General features: G+C 44.3%; 1 protein-coding gene across 5 annotated transcripts in view; it reads left to right on the top strand.

Moving 5' to 3' along the window:
* The window catches only part of nod1 (nucleotide-binding oligomerization domain containing 1), a 67,828-nt gene that overhangs the window by 815 nt on the left and 50,292 nt on the right, over positions 1-16,721 (top strand). The window contains exon 1 of one of the 5 annotated variants that reach the window (XM_073024123.1): positions 9,717-9,802. The exons of the other annotated variants lie outside the window; for them this stretch is intronic. The gene's annotated coding sequence lies outside the window, so the exon portion shown is untranslated. Of the gene's footprint in view, positions 1-9,716; positions 9,803-16,721 lie in introns of those variants that run through there. 5 annotated transcript variants of the gene reach the window in all.

The following is a 16,721-nucleotide window of genomic DNA, read 5'->3' as shown; positions in this document are numbered from 1 at the left end:
CCCTCCTGGGAGAGATGGATGTACATTCCAGGGGTTGGAGGCGTGGAAGCGGGTGAAATGTCCGAGCCCGAACCAGGGGGAAAGGGAGGGGGCATAGGGCTCGACCCCGGGAGAGGATTGGGAGGGAAATGATGGACGTACGTGCTCGGAGGTAGTGGTACGAATACCTGCGAGAGGGGGGAATGAGGGTCTGTGACCGGGAGTGGGGCGTTGGTGCTCAGGCGTCCGCTTTACCCGGGTCCCGGTGGCGTGCAGCCGCGGAGTGACTGAGGATTGCCTGCAAACTGGCAGCTCAGTTGAAAGGGAAAATGTATCTGCATGGAGCGAGAAGGCGCCGCAAAGGAGGCGGGTTAAGAGGAGAGAAGGGATGTGGGGCTGTAAACCCCTGAGGGAGAGGGGAGGTCATCAGTAAACCTTCGCGGGTAGGATGGATAGGTGGGAGCGCCATGTGGTGAGGAGGAAGTTGGGATCCAGTGATGATTTGGTAGAGCAGACGAGCAGTAGATGACAAAATGTGGGCGGGGAAACAAGGTTTACAATGATTAATAAATCGGTAATTATTTTTAAAAAGGTAAGTGGGTTTATTATTGCCATACATGACTGAGTTACAGTGGAGAAAATTGTCTCGTATTCTGCCCGTACAGTTCGATTCATTACAATAGTGCATTAGTAAAGTTCAAACAGCAACAGAGTGCAGAGAAAAAGGTGTTGCTAAGGAAGTGCAGGTAGACAGTAAGGTGTGCAAGGTCATAACAAGGTAGATCGTGAGGTCACGAGTTCATCTTAATGGGTTAGGGAAACATTTAACAGTCTTATGATTTGTAGATGGAGTTGTTAGCCTCACAATATATACATATTCTTTAACTTATTAGTTACAAAGTTATAATGTGATTGCGTTTCTGAATGGGTAATACATGAGTGTAAATGCCACAGGGCAGGTCAAAACAAGTATTGATAGGTGGAGAGGGGTTAGTATCTCTGAGGAGGAAGGGGAAAGATAGCTAGAGTGGCAGAAAGGGACAGTGTGGGGTGACAAATGCAGTTTAGCTGTGGGAATGGGTATTGTATTGATTGGAGGGGCATGATGTATTAGAGATAGATGGTTCACTTTATTGTGCCAAATATAATTTATTCTATTTGACAAAAAATGCCTCGTGTTGCTTTAACTGCTTAAGAATGTTGCTAATACAGAATCAGCCAACTGCACTATGTTGACACAGATGGATCACCAAGATAGCTTTGGAGAAATATGTTGACTAAGATATCTGGGGGGAGTGTAGAGAAAGCTGCTGTCACCTGACCAGGGAGATGAAAAGAAAGCCATGGTGTAACTTGATGAGATGCCTATTTTTAAGTATTAATCAGTGCCTAGGCATCTTTTTCTCCAGTGCACTTGGACTGGAATCAAGTAATGGCAGCTGTGCCCCCTCCCGCAAATGAGGACTTTCTTTGTAATTTTCTGTTGTTGATAGTATGGCATTTTATTTCACCCCCAGGAGATTCTAAAGCAGCATGAGATTGCAGTTTTGTAATCCCTTGTAAGTGAAATTTTAAAAAGCCACAGGAATTGATTTATTCATGGTGCTCTTGAATGAGGAATGTGGGGCAGATTTGTTGGGCTGTTTGTTTACTTTCCTACATATCTCTTTAATAGATTACAAAATGATTTGGTAAGTTCCTGAAGACAGAGTAACCTTGACGCTATAAATCCTTTCTTAACATTGTCCTTATTGCTTTAGAGACTAAATATTAAACATTTTTACTCAGCTGAATGATATGCTTTATTGCAAGTGGATTCACAATCTCCCCCCCCCCCCCCCCACACACACCCTGGGCATTGAGAAATCATAAAAGTATCTAAAACTTGGTCATATTCAAAACCATCATGTCCCTGTTCTTTGATTCTGTTTGATAACTTCCATTTCCCTTTTTAGATTGGTAATGGGCAAAGGCAGGAATTAAAAGATGGAAATCCATTCACTTCTAAATATTATGACGACCTAACCGGACAGGATTGTGAGGGACACAATTGTGCAATCACAGTCCGGTTAGGAACACACAAAATTGAGAATATTCTCTCATTTGAACCTGCTCAAAGCATGAAAGCTCACAGATTCAAGAGGTGAGGGGCCAATCTTGAGAACTTCATGGGCCACTCGCATTGAACGAACTTTGGTGGGCGTACTTTGTATGTGTTTCATGGATGGTGATGCAAGTATGAGAAATGGTTCTGTGGGTATGGCGGTGTGGGCTGCTTCACTGGAGCTCGTTTGTTTGTTTTCGGTTTCTTTGTGATGTGTTAATCATGGCTAATTGGTGCCAGTCATACCATGGGTTCCATTTCCCTTCCAGCATTTTGTCCAAAAGCGTCCTCTGACTGCCCAGTGCAATCCTGTAGTGGTGCTGGACTGATAGCACTGCTGTCCTTTGGATAAGACATTAAATCAATACCACACTGGCCTGCTGAAATAGAGATAAAAGATCCTTATGTTTTTGAGGAAAGGGAATTGTCAGATGTATTTGGTCTAATACGTATCTCAGCATTGCAAAGACCAATTACCTGATTCTCATCACATTATTATTGTAGGCTCTTGCCATAACTAGTCTGGCTGTTGTGTATGCCGGTGACTGGACATCTCTGGCTATAAAATGCTTTGGAATATATTTTGAGTTTAAGAGAGAGTTTGATCAATGCTGGCTTGTTTAAAACCTTACAGTTTCTGAAGCTGCTGTAACTTACTGCTGTTTCTGTAGATAATAAGAGTTGAGTATGAGGTAGAATCCTGTGGTCAGATGAGAGAGCTGGTCTTTATAACTAATTTGGATTTTTACGACAATCTAAAATCCCTTAAGTTTCAACCATAATTCAGAAAGTTTGTTTAATTTCTTCATTTTGTATATTCAAACTTCTTCATTTTCTTGCTCATAGATTGAAAGACTTGCACATGGCCTTTTGTATTGTATAACTGACAAATAACAAATCTAGAAACAGCCATGATTGAAAGTCAGTGGCCTTATTAATGGAATGAGTCAGTGTGTTATGTTAATCTACAGCTGTAATTAAAATAAAGCTTGTCAAGATTTCAAATAGCTGCTGCTTGGGGAAAGGCCAGAGGAAATGCTTAAGCCATAAAGGAAGTATTTCATTGTCCTAGTCAAATGAGAGGAATGTGCTTTGCCATATACCTCCCCAATAGATTCAACGAGAACTACCGCATGGAAATGCTACACTAATTCTCCTTACCTCTTTTACATTCTCTGAATGGGTATTGAACTCATGAATGCTCCCTCAATACTTGTTTTGTTTCTAATTTTTTTGCACTAATGTAATTTAACTATTACACATTATAATTCACTTTTCTTTTCCTCTCTTATTATCATGTATTACATTGCACTGCTACTGCAAAGTTAATAAATTTCATGACATATGCTGGTGATATTAAACCTGGCTTTGGGTGACCAGCCAACCCCTTCCCCTCCCCACACACACTTACCCACAGGCAAGGGCAGGGGTTCCCAACCTTTTTTCTGCCATAGGTCAATACCATTAAGCAAGTAGTCTGTGGATCCCAGATTGGAAACCCCTGCACTAGAGGCAATTTACAATGGCCAGTCAGCCCATTAATACAGGACGTGGCCACAGGTAATTTGTGGAAAGTTTGATTTGTATATTTCAATGGACCAAAGACTGATAATGAGGCACTATGATTGTCTACAATATATTGTTACGTACCCCGTAACTGGGTCACTTACCAGCAAAGATAGAGAGGTCCGTTGAAGTCTGATGGTACTATTTTTTTAACAGTATTTATTGATAAAAAGACACAAAATAATATCAATGCGAACATACAGATAATATACTTCATCAATACTAACTCTAAAAGCGCGGGTATAATAATAATCAATAAGAAATAGCTCTATCGTTGTCTAGGGGATAATGTATTGTCCAATGGAAATATAAAAGTCACTGTTAGTTCATTCAAGCTGCAGCTCTTTGGGTTTAAGAGAGACGGTTTTAAACTTGCCCAGGTCTTTTATGATGCCAGTCCTTTGAGTCGGGGGAGTTGATTTCCCCGTTGCTAGCTAAAAGCCGTTTTCCATGGTTCCAGCCACCAGTCCCAAGCAACGGAACTGAACGCAAGTGGCCTCCTTCAAATGGCTTCCCGCTATTACGGGATCGCTAGCGTTTCTTCTGGTGCGTCTGAGGAGCTGTTCCTACAGACCCTCTTTTATCCTGACTGGCAGGGTTGTAGATGTCAATCGGGTTGGGGTGATGCAATCTCTTTCTCACCCAGCCCACTTTTGCCTGAGGGCGTTCACGTAACATAGCATCTCAATCCACAAATGTGTCTCCAAGAGACAATGGCCATGTCCCGTAGCTTTACATCGCCGGGGAACGAGGCATTCTGCACGTCTCTCTCTCATTTCCTGGGTCCCCTGACCCAACCCAATAGTGATCTTGCGATTCTCACAAAGGAGGGCGCTGCAGGCATAACACCCCCCTTCTTCAATGCGTTTTTACCAGCGGTTAAAACAAAGTAGTACAGAGTCTTACAGGATTGTGGAATCTAACACAATACAAAAGCTTTTCTTTTCACTACAGAGTAATACAGTTATACAGTCGATTCAGCATCTAAACAGTTAATGATTACAGTGTCACTTCCTTTAATATCTTAACGTCTTGTACCTTACTAAAGTCTCGTAGCATCAGACTTCAATTTAATAACCACCTATTTTTTTTAATTTCCTCCCCTCAGCGACAAAACTAAGGAGTTGTGATCTTAGCTTACGTGCATCTACAAAAGTTTATGTAAATACTAATCTTTATGTCGTTTTCAAACTTAACAGGCAGGCTTCCAGGGGGTTGTCTTTATTATTCACATGCTTTGTCGAAATCCCGTACAACCGGCTTTGCTATTTAAAAATGGCGTCCCCATTAACCGTCGCCTCTTTTCCGGTGAGTTCCCACGTGGGGAACTTGGGTAATTTGGCGAGGTAAACTCCCGCCCGCCTCTTTCATAGGGGTTATTTTATCAACACCGTGTCCCAAACTTAGACCATCTTCTGAATTTCCACCCAATTCTTTTATTTTACACAGGTGGCTAGCCCTCTCGTCAGGACCCTTCAGGCTATTGGTTTTTAATTCGAACTCTTTGTTCAAGCAGCATTTCAATTCTGCCTCTTCACACCACATTCTGGAATAACAATAGGGTTTAAAATTTCTTCATTCGATTTGGGAACTACAGATTTCCCGTTTCCTTCAATAATAATATTTATCTCCCCATTTTTGAGCTCCGCATTAACTTTCAACACACCTTCGAGCACAAACACCTGGGAACTCTCACTTCCCACTATTACCAAGGTTAACCCTTTCTTCACTGAACCAAGTCTATCTGACCCAAAAGGACGGCCGTCTCGTTCAACTGAATCAAATACCTCAGACTTTTTCTGAGCTCCGTTACTAGGTTCAGTACCACGTGCATCCCCATCTTGGACACACTCAAACGGGACATTGGTCTCTTCCAGGCTTTCAATACCCATACCCTTTTCAAATTCTAAGCTCCCCTGATCCTCCCAGTTACTCTCTGGGCAACTCCCTTCCGGAGTAAACTCAACCCCGCGGGCTGAAACAACCTCATCTGCCAACCCAGCAGACTTCTTCAAGGCAAGGGCACCCTTTTCATCTAGGACTGCCCTCATTTCATTATCGGGAACACCTTTAGAATTTTCAACTTCTTCAAACAGTTCTGCCAAACCAGACAGATCATCCCTGTCCAACTCTGGACCTCTTAACCGCTCTAATGGTTACTCATCTTTATTTTCTGCCTCTAGAACCTTTCTCCTCACTAAGGGAAGATCTACCTCCTCTCCCTTACCCTCTTTCACTTTACTACTCTTCGTTTTACCACCCTCTAAACCCTCATGGTACATGGTCAGTAACAACGTCTCGGCCAAATCGAAACTGGCCAGATTTAAACTGCTCTCGTTCTCAGCTGCCTCTCTCGACAGGCTGCGAGTGACCGCGCATGCGGGATAGCTCTTGGAATCTAGGGGTGGAGCCTCAACACTCACAGGCTGTTTTGTCAGCGTCATGGCTGCCCAAACCTTACCACCTGCTAAATCGTTACCAAGAAGGACGTCCGCGTCAGTTCTCGGGAATTCTGATCACACCCCTATTTCAACTGGTCCAGACACCAGCTCACAATCCATAATGACCTTATGTAAGGGCACCATTTCTGTCCCTTTACTTATTCTTTTCACAGCTACCATTCTCGTCTTGCGACCAAACTCTAGTACCTTACTGCTGATCAACGACAGCTCAGCCCCCGTGTCTCTCCAGATCCGTATGGGAACTGGTGTGTCTCCCTCCCTCACAGACACGGTTCCGTGTGACAGACAAATCTCAGACCTTTCTCGTACTCTGTCTACCCGGGGCTCTCTTGTCGACTTACTGATTACCACGGCACATCCGATAGGGACTGCTGCTTTCCCTTTTCCTGTCTCTTTCCTCGGAGCAAAGCACCGAGATGCAATATGCCCCCCCTTTCCACAATTAAAACAGGTCAAGCCTGGAAATCTCTGGCCGTCTGGCCTTTCCCCCTCAACCTTACCACTAGCTCCCGGCGGGACCTCTGCCTCAGCCGGCGGGCTTTCTCGATCATTCCCACGGTCTCTCTGGGAACTTTTATTCGAGGAAAACTTTGTCTTGTGGGTTAGGGCATATTCATCTGCGAACCTAGCAAATTCTGAGATGGACTTATTCGGCTTCTCATTTAAATACATCTGGACATCCTCCGAAACACAACCTTTAAATTCCTCAATCAGAATTAACTCCCTGAGACGCCAATAATCCTCGTCCACTATTTCTGCGGTGCACCAACGGTCCAAGAGCTCACCCTTCTCATAGGCAAACTCGGTATACGTCTGATTCCACCCTTGCTTTAAATTTCTAAACTTCTGTCTATACGCCTCAGGTACTAGCTCATAACTCCGGAGAATGGCCGCCTTTACTTGGTCATAACTCTCCTCCTCTTCCTCCTCCATGGACAACGCCGTATATGCCCGCTGTGCCTTCCCTTTTAACACACTTTGTAACAACGCCACCCACTGTTCTCTGGGCCACTTCTGATTCACTGCCACCTTTTCAAAAAGCAAGAAATAACTATCAACATCCGTCTCCTCGAACGGAGGTACTAACCTCAACTCCTGACTAACATTAAACCGCTCCTCTCGGGCTGACCCCTGAACTCGTTGCTCTTGCCTTAACTTCTCCATCTCCAAGTCATGTTTCCTCTGTTTCTCTGCCTCCCTCGCCTTCTCGGCCCTTTCCTTCTCCTTCTCAGCTGCTTCCAGCTGTTTTAACTGAAGGTCATGCTCACCTTGCTTCTCAGCTCTGTCCTGCTCCCATTTCACCTCTAACTCTTTTAGCTGGAGCGCATGCTCCCTTTCTTTCTCCTTCTCGGCCCGCTCTAACTCCTCTCTCTCTCGGCTTGGCTGCTTCCAGCTGTTTTACCCTAATTTCATGTTCCAACCTTAATTTCTCCAACTCTAACTGAGCCGTCCCACTAGCTGGTACCTTTTCAGGGATATTTTCCAATACCTCAGCTGTAAACACCTTCTTCCCAATATAATACTGAGTTACTGCCCTTCGCACCTCCCTCTTTTTCATTGACAACCTCACCTCTGCGAGGTTTAACCCCTTCGCCAAATTTATCAAGTCTGATTTGGTGGCCGCCTCCAGAGTCGGGTTTTCTATAAATTCCCCCACGTCCATCTTTGCTGGTTTCCCGTCTGGCTACCCGCGTACCAGATCCAAGTTTGGACTTACAAGCCCGATTCACTGGCTCCCCAATTTGGTATCAAATCCTGGGACGAGAACCCCAATTGTAACGAACCCCGTAACTGGGTCACTTACCAGCAAAGATAGAGAGGTCCATTGAAGTCTGATGGTACTATTTTTTTAACAGTATTTATTGATAAAAAGACACAAAATAATATCAATGCGAACATACAGATAATATACTTCGTCAATACTAACTCTAAAAGCGCGGGTATAATAATAATCAATAAGAAATAGCTCTATCGTTGTCTAGGGGATAATGTATTGTCCGATGGAAATATAAAAGTCACTGTTAGTTCGTTCAAGCTGCAGCTCTTTGGGTTTAAGAGAGACGGTTTTAAACTTGCCCAGGTCTTTTATGATGCCAGTCCTTTGAGTCGGGGGAGTTGATTTCCCCGTTGCTAGCTAAAAGCCGTTTTCCATGGTTCCAGCCACCAGTCCCAAGCAACGGAACTGAACGCAAGTGGCCTCCTTCAAATGGCTTCCCGCTATTACGGGATCGCTAGCGTTTCTTCTGGTGCGTCTGAGGAGCTGTTCCTACAGACCCTCTTTTATCCTGACTGGCAGGGTTGTAGATGTCAATCGGGTTGGGGTGATGCAATCTCTTTCTCACCCAGCCCACTTTTGCCTGAGGGCGTTCACGTAACATAGCATCTCAATCCACAAATGTGTCTCCAAGAGACAATGGCTATGTCCCGTGGCTTTACATCGCCAGGGAACGAGGCAGTCTGCACATCTCTCTCTCATTTCCTGGGTCCCCTGACCCAACCCAATAGTGATCTTGCGATTCTCACAAAGGAGGGGGCTGCAGGCATAACAATATGTCTAGTATTATTGATTTTTAGCATTCCAATTCCCATTCCTATTCTGATGTGTTAGTCCATGGCTGCCTCTCGTGCCAAGGTGAGGCCACCCTCAGGGTGGAGGAGCAACACCTTATATTCTGTCTGGGTAGCCTCCAACCTGATGGCACGAATAACGATTTCTCCTTCTGGTAAACAAATCCCCCCCCTCCCCTCTATTCCCCACTCTGACCTTTTACTTCTCACCTGCCTGCTAATTTCCCCCCGGCTCCCCTCCTCCTTCCCTTTCTCAAATGGTCCACTCTCCTCTCCTATCAGCTTCTTTCTTCTTCAGCCCTTGACCTTTCCCACCCACCTTGCTTCACCTGTCACCTTCCAGCTAGCTTTCCCCCCCCTCCCCTGCTTATTATTCTGACATCTTCCCCCTTCCCAGTCCTGAAGAAGCGCCTCAGCCCAAAACGGCAACTGCTTGGCTGACCTGCTGAGCTCCTCCAGCATTTTGTGTGTGTGTTGATTTGGATTTCCAGCATCTGCAGATTTTCTTGAGTTTAGTATTTCAATTTTTGTTTGGATGTTCATTTTAGAATTACAGCCTGAGAAGCAAGATTGATAATGTGACTGTTAAATGTATACATTTTGAAGATCTCATTATCACCTTTATTTAGCCAATCTGGGCAGTAGTTTATCAGAACTCTGCAAGCAAAGGGGGCCTTTGCTTTTTCTGGTTAGTGCATTGGAATTCTTATCCACTCACAAAGTGGATGATGGCGATCTGGCTGCAGACATTTCTTTTGAGTGACGTTTTCTGTAGGGGAGAAGCATTAAAACTTGGTGCAGAATTCCACATTTGGTATCAAAGAGTACTATTTCTATAAAGTTTGATGCTATGCATTTAAGTTGTAAAGATAATGGATTCAGCTGCAGGATTAGTTTGTGACTGGGTCAACGGCAGAGAAAACTACGGTAAACGCTGGCTTGCTGTCAGATAGGCAGATATATTTAGGGTTGGCAACTACGTCATCACTGTTGCAGAATAATGTACAGTAAGATTTGCCAACAGTTTGTTGGAAGGCGTTCAGATTATTGGGCACTGCTACAAGTCATTTCCTGTAAATGGCTGCAGCAGAATCGTAGTGTCGTCAATAAGGAAGAGAACAAGGTAAGCAAGTGTCGGCAGCTGAGAAGCATGTAGCTGATAGTCTGTTGAAAATGCAGAGCAAGAACCAGTTTATTAATTTAGTATCTTCCAGTCAGAGATTCATATGTTGTCGGTAAGTAGGTGGAGCTGACTCAGGGAGCAAGTTTTGTACAAGAAACTTTGAAATATTTACTTGCCAGCCAGATGTCCTCAGGGTGATAGTTTCACAATGCATTGAGATGCAATATCAGTTGTGTAATTGAGAGCAAGGTAGTAAGGGCTGGCGATGTGAGCTAATGAACAAGTGGGTCAGGAACAAGAGTGATAATGAACCTATATCAGCCCATAAGGCTCTGTACATTGTGAATTTTCCTGATTGTTCATGTAACTAGTCGTTTAGTGACCCCTTTAAATTCTCTGCAGATTTAGGCAGTTTATAGGGAGAATTTCTTTTAAAAGTTAATCCTTCAATGTGCATGTAGTAGTAAGGATAGTATTCATTTTCGGTTGGCGGGAGAAGATTGTGGCAAATGAGCTGCAGTCCAGCTGGTTGCTTTGCCTCCAACTTTCACCCTGCCCTCAAATTTACCTGTTCCATTTCCGACACCTCCCTCCCCTTTCTTGATCTTTCTGTCTCCATCTCTGGAGACGGCGTATCTACTGATATCTACTATAAGCCTACAGACGCTCACGGCTACCTGGACTATTCCTCGTCCCACCCTGTCTCTTGCAAAAATGCTATCCCCTTCTCACAATTCCTCCATCTCCACCGCATCTGCTCTCAGGATGAGGCTTTTCATTCCAGGACGAAGGAGATGTCTTCCTTTTTTTAAACAAAGGGGCTTCCCTTCTTCCTCCATCAACTCTGCTCTCAAACGCATTTCTCCCATTTCCTGCACATCTGCCCTCACCCCATCTGCCCCCCCCCCCCCATTCGGGATAGGGTTCCCCTTGTCCTCACTTACCACCCCACCAGACTCTGGGTCCAACATATAATTCTCCGTAACTTCTGCCACCTCCAACGGGATCCCACTGCCAAGCACATCTTTCCCTCCCCACCCCACTTTCTGCTTTTCGCAGGGATCACTCCCTACGCGACTCACTTGTCCATTCGTACCCCCCATCCCTTCCCACCAATCTCCTTCCTGGCACTTATCCTTGTAAGCGGAACAAGTGCTACACCTGCCCTTACACTTCCTCCCTCACCACCATTCAGGACCCCAGACAGTCCTTCCAGGTGAGGTGACACTTCACCTGTGAGTCGGCTGGTGTGGTTTACTGTGTCCGGTGCTCCCGGTGTGGCCTTTTATATATTGGTGAGACCCGACGCAGACTGGGAGACCATTTCGCTGAACACCTAGGCTCTGTCCGCCAGAGATCTCCCAGTGGCTACACATTTTAATTCCACGACCCATTCCCATTCTGATATGTCTATCCATGGCCTCCTCTACTGTCAAGATGAAGCCACGCTCAGGTTGGAGGAACAACACCTTATATACCGGCTGGGTAGCCTCCAACCTGATGGCATGAACACTGACTTCTCTAACTTCCGTTAATGCCCCTCCTCCCCTTCTCACCCCATCCCTGATATATTTAGTTTTTTTCCCCCTCTTTTTTCTTCTCTCTCTGCCCATCACTCTGCCTGTTCTCCATCTCCCTCTGGTGCTCCCCTCCCCCTTTCTTTCTCCCTAGGCCTCCCGTCTCATAATCCTTTCCCTTCTCCAGCTCTATCCCTTTTGCCAATCACCTTTCCAGCTCTCAGCTTCACCCCACCCCCTCCAGTCTTCTCCTATCATTACGCATTTTCCCCTCCCCCTCCTACTTTCAAATCTCTTACTATCTTTCCTTTCAGTTAGTCCTGACGAAGGGTCTCGGCCTGAAACATCGACAGTGCTTCTCCCTATAGATGCTGCCTGGCCTGCTATGTTCCACCAGCATTTTGTGTGTGTTGTTGCTGGAGTATTTCTGTCAGTTTTTGCTACCATTCACAGCAAGTGATATTGTGGCCTTGAAACAATTGCAAAGAGGACCATGAGAAAATTCTCTGTATAAACCATTTTGGCTTAATTGAGTACGGCACTAGGATTCAGAGGAGCACAGAGCTGGAGATGATCAGATTGTTGTATTAAATAATTAAGAGAATAGATTGTCTTCCGGGTGACAGGTTGTTCTAATTACATTGGTTGAGGAGGACTAGATGTATGATACTACTTCTAAATTAATTATCAAGAACACAAAGTCTGCAGATGCCAGAAATCCAAAGCAATACACACAAAATCCTGGAGGAACTTGGCAGGTCAGGCAGCATCTATGGAAGTGAATAGGTAGTCAACATTTCAGGCTGAGACCCTTCTTCAGGACTTCGTAGTTGTTAAGTGGTGTTTACAAAGAATAATGTGGCTTTGAAGATGAGTTTTCTGTATATTAAGTGCATGAGATAGCGATTTACTGAATTCTTTTACAGTGTTGTTTCTGATTGGAGGGATGTAATTGCACACCAGACTGTAAACTTGATGAGTCACCAGGGGAACAAGTTCATAAGATTTGTTCAACACACTTAATGAATTAGTACATTGACATTCAATGAGAAACAATGCATGCATGACATGAAGCTGGCAAATTCCTGGGTGAGATGAAGACTCTTGATAGTTACGTTCAGCACCAAATAAAGGTTAAAATAACCAATAAAACATGAAAATATAAACAACACACACAAAATGCTGGTGGAACACAGCAGGCCAGGCAGCATCTATAAGGAGAAGCACTGTCAGTGTTTTGGGAGGAGACCCTTCGTTAGGACTAACTGAAAGGAAAGATAGTAAGAGATTTGAAAGTGGCCACACATTTTAAATCCACGTCCCATTCCCATTCTGATATGTCTATCCATGGCCTCCTGTACTGTCAAGATGAAGCCACACTCAGGTTGGAGGAACAACACCTTGTATACTGGCTAGGTAGCCTCCAACCTGATGGCATGAACGTTGACTTCTGTAACTTCTGTTAATGCCCCTCCTCCCTTTCTTACCCCATCCCTGACATTTTTTTCCCCACTTTTTTTTCTCCTCTCTCTGCCACTCTGCCTGTTCTCCATCTCCCTCTGGTGTTCACCTCTCCCTTTCTTTCTCCCTAGGCCTCCCGTCCCATGATCCTTTCCCTTCTCCAGCTCTGTATCCCTTTTGTCAATCACCTTTCCAGCTCTCAGCTTCACCCCACCCCCTCCGGTCTTCTATCATTTTGCATTTCCCCCTCCCCCTCCTACTTTCAAATCTCTTTACTGTCTTTCCTTTCAGTTAGTCCTGACAAAGGGTCTCGGCCTGAAACGTCGACAGTGCTTCTTCCTATAGATGCTGCCTGGCCTGCTGCGTTCCACCAGCACTTTGTGTGTGTTGCTTGAATTTCCGGCATCTGCAGATTTCCTCGTGTTTGCTTGTTAAAATATAAAGGTGTTTTTAAAACGTATTTGAAAAGCATAAAATGAGATCCAACCCAAATAATATGACAGGGTAGTTGGGATAAGTACCCCCAAGTATTTGTTTAATAGAATTAGGCAGGGACTGAAGGCTGCAGTTCTGTGGAGAGGTCCGTGAAAATGTGATCAAGGGAGGCAGAGGAGTGTTACAAGATTGCTTTAACTTGGTGGACTGGACCACATTCAGCGATCCATTTTCAGATTTGAATAAATACGCCAACAAGGCATCAAAACTTGTGTAGATGAATGTGTGCCTTCAAGAACTTAACCGAACGCCCCCAAACCAGAAGCTTCAGATGAATCAGGAGATTCACGGTCTGTTGAGTGTGAGATCGGTGGCACTTAAAGCTGGTGATCCAGAGCTCGACAAGGTATCCAGGTTCGACTTACAAGATGATCATCGTGAGAGCTTACATCTACTGTGATGAAGTGCTTTGAGAGGTTGCTGATGGCTAGGATTAATTCCTGTCTGAGCACCTGCACTGGACCTAATGCCTCAACAGGTCTACAGCGACCACAGTCTCTGGCTCTCCCACTGGGCTTTGGCCCATCCAGACAAAAGAAATACTTTTGTCAGGCTGCTGTTTATCAATTATAGTTTGATATTCAACACCATCATTCCTTCAACAAGCTTCAAATCCCAGGCCTATGTACCGTCCTCTGGAACTGGATTCATTGGGAGACCTCAGTCATGACATCTCCTCGCTGCCAGTCAACGCAGGTGCACCTCAAGGATACTTGCTTAGCCCACTGCTCTACTCTCTTTATTCATGACTGTGTAGCTAGGCACAGTTCAGACATCATCTATAAATTTGCTAATGTCACCACCACTGTTGGCAGAGTCTCAGATGGTGATGGGGAGGTATACAGAAGCAAAATGGATTAGCCAGTTGAGTTGTGTCAGTGAATTATGTACATAGATGCCAAGAGCCCTTTAATCATAAAAAATCTCAATTCTCTGATTTACATAAACTGCTCAGCTATTTTTCTCTCCCCAGAACATCGTGTTACTTCACATCCTCCACATTGTAATCTGACTCAGCTTGTCTACATCCCCTTGAAGCCTCTTTGCATCACGTTCCCATTTATTTGGTGGGAAGCCTGGTGTTATTACTGATACTTTGAAGAGTTACTTCGGAGCATCATCAAAGAACTGTTGATGTCAATGCATTCTGTTGTGAGAATCTATTAGACAGAATTGCCTTGACACTACAAACCAAGAGAGAGCGTCATCTATAAATTCAGAGCATGACAGAAAATATTTCAGTGAAAAAGATCTTCTCTGTCTGAAGGTCAGAACAACTGTTCTCTACAGTCACAATCTGTCCATTCTCATTGGAGAAAGTTGCCGTCTGTTCCTGTCTGTCAAAGTAATGGCTGCTTTGACCCGTCTGTGTGTGCATTCGTTTTCTGTGAAGACAAAAATCCTTAAAGCACCACCAGAAGCTAAGGTCAGTGCATTTCCAATGGTATGTGAAGTTTCACCACAGGAGCAGTAAACAGACTCTTTTCTGGAATTCATAACTGAAATAACTGCTTACAATATTCTGAATGTTCTCCGGTGTCATGGGGGTAATAGAATACCCTTAACATTTATTCAGTGACTAAATTTGGCTTAGTGTGAGCTCTAAATGCCGGGAGAGAGGAGCACAAGCCGGTTTTTATACGATAAACTCCACCCTTTAAATATCAATCAAAAGAATGCATAAACCTTGATGTCTTATTGAAGAGGCAGCACTATAGTTTATCTACTACGTTCTCGATTGAGATCTTAATATTGATTATTAGCTCGTTTTGGATACATGATAAGTGATATACTTGGAGCATGTGCCAAGGTCATTAGGGTCTGAGGTCCTCATTAAATAGATGAGATGAGCTGCTGCATAATACGCATCTTGACTGGCTATTCATTCTATTTTTTTGCTGTTGAGTTTTGCACAAGGCCTCAGTTGACTCCCACAGTCATTATTATATTTTTATGGTGGTGGCTTCCTTTGCTATATTTTAGAAAGTTTCTAAAATTCATTCTACTAGATAACTTTTTTTTTGTCGGCAAAACCAAAGAGCTGGTCATTGACTTAAGGAAGTTGGGTTGTACGCTTGCTCTTGTCTAAATCAACAGTGTTGAGGTTGAGAACTTCAGGTTCCCGGGGAGAACATCACCCGATTCCTGTTCTGGTCCTACCATGTAGATGCCACGGGCAAGGTCACCAGCATCACTACTTCCTCAGAGACTAAAAGATTTGGCATATCCCCATCAACCTTCACCAATTTTTGTGGATACATCATGGAAACTCACCACAGTGAGTTGTGGACACAGCTCAGCACATCGCAGAAACCAGTCTCCACTCCGTGGACTCTGTTTATACTTCTCACCGCTTCACTAAAGCAGTCAGCGTAACCAAAAACCCTACCTACCCTGAACATTCTCTCTTCTTAAGTCTTCCAGGATGAAACAGAAAATAAAAAAGCATGAAAAAACATACCATCAGCCTCCAGAACAGCTTCTATTTAGCTGTTAAGACTATTGAAAAGTTCCCTAGATGATAAAATGGGCTCTTAGCCTCGAGTCATTTTGAACCTTATTGTAGCTGTAATTCATTATTCTACATCCTGTTATTATATAACCTTGTTCTACTTCAATGTACTGTGCAATGATTTAATCTGTTATGAACATTATGAGCAAGTTTTTCACTGTATCTTGGCACGTGTGCCAGTAATAAATGTATTCCAATTCCAAAATTAGTTCAGTTGTTTTCCAGCAACTTGAGCTTCGAGGTATAAGGAAATATCAGTCCAGCACAAGGGTGCATGTCCTCCTCATCTTCATCTGGTAACTGTAAGAAATTTTTGCCATTCAGAGGAGGGAGTGGATCTCTTTTGTGTGTCGTCTTATTTTTTTAAAAATTGAACCGCTGATCGCGGTGAGGTCTGCATCTTATTGGGAGCAGCCATCGTGTGAGTGGGGTGCTTGAGGCTATGTCTCAGGAAGCTTTGGTGAGAGGAGGCAGGGTTTAAGGTAGATTTCTGTAAGTTTCTCCCATCCCCCTCGCCCCTCCCGTCTCCCTCAACCCTCCCTCTTTCCCCCTCCCTCAGGCCAGGTCAGGACAATGGAATGCTCCTATTGTACGGTGTTGGAAAACAGGGAGACCTCCAGTGTGACATGCAAACTACACCTGCAAACTTCTTACAAACTTCAGTAGGGAACTAGAGAAACTCAGCAAGTCAGGCAGCATCTATGGAAATGAATAAACAAAAACACAAAATGCTGGCAGAACTCAGCAGGCCAGACAGCATCTATGGGAGGAGGTAATGACAACATTTCGGCCCGAAACGTCGTCACTACCTCCTCCCATAGATGCTGTCTGGCCTGCTGAGTTCTGCCAGCATTTTGAGTTTTTATTTATTTCCAGCATCTGCAGATTCACTCATGTTGAAATGAATAAACAGTCGACATTTCAGGGTGAGACC

The sequence above is a fragment of the Hemitrygon akajei genome, chromosome 20 (genome assembly GCF_048418815.1).
Source record: "Hemitrygon akajei chromosome 20, sHemAka1.3, whole genome shotgun sequence".
Lineage (NCBI taxonomy): Eukaryota > Metazoa > Chordata > Chondrichthyes > Myliobatiformes > Dasyatidae > Hemitrygon > Hemitrygon akajei.
This window is presented reverse-complemented; position numbering and strand designations above follow the sequence as displayed.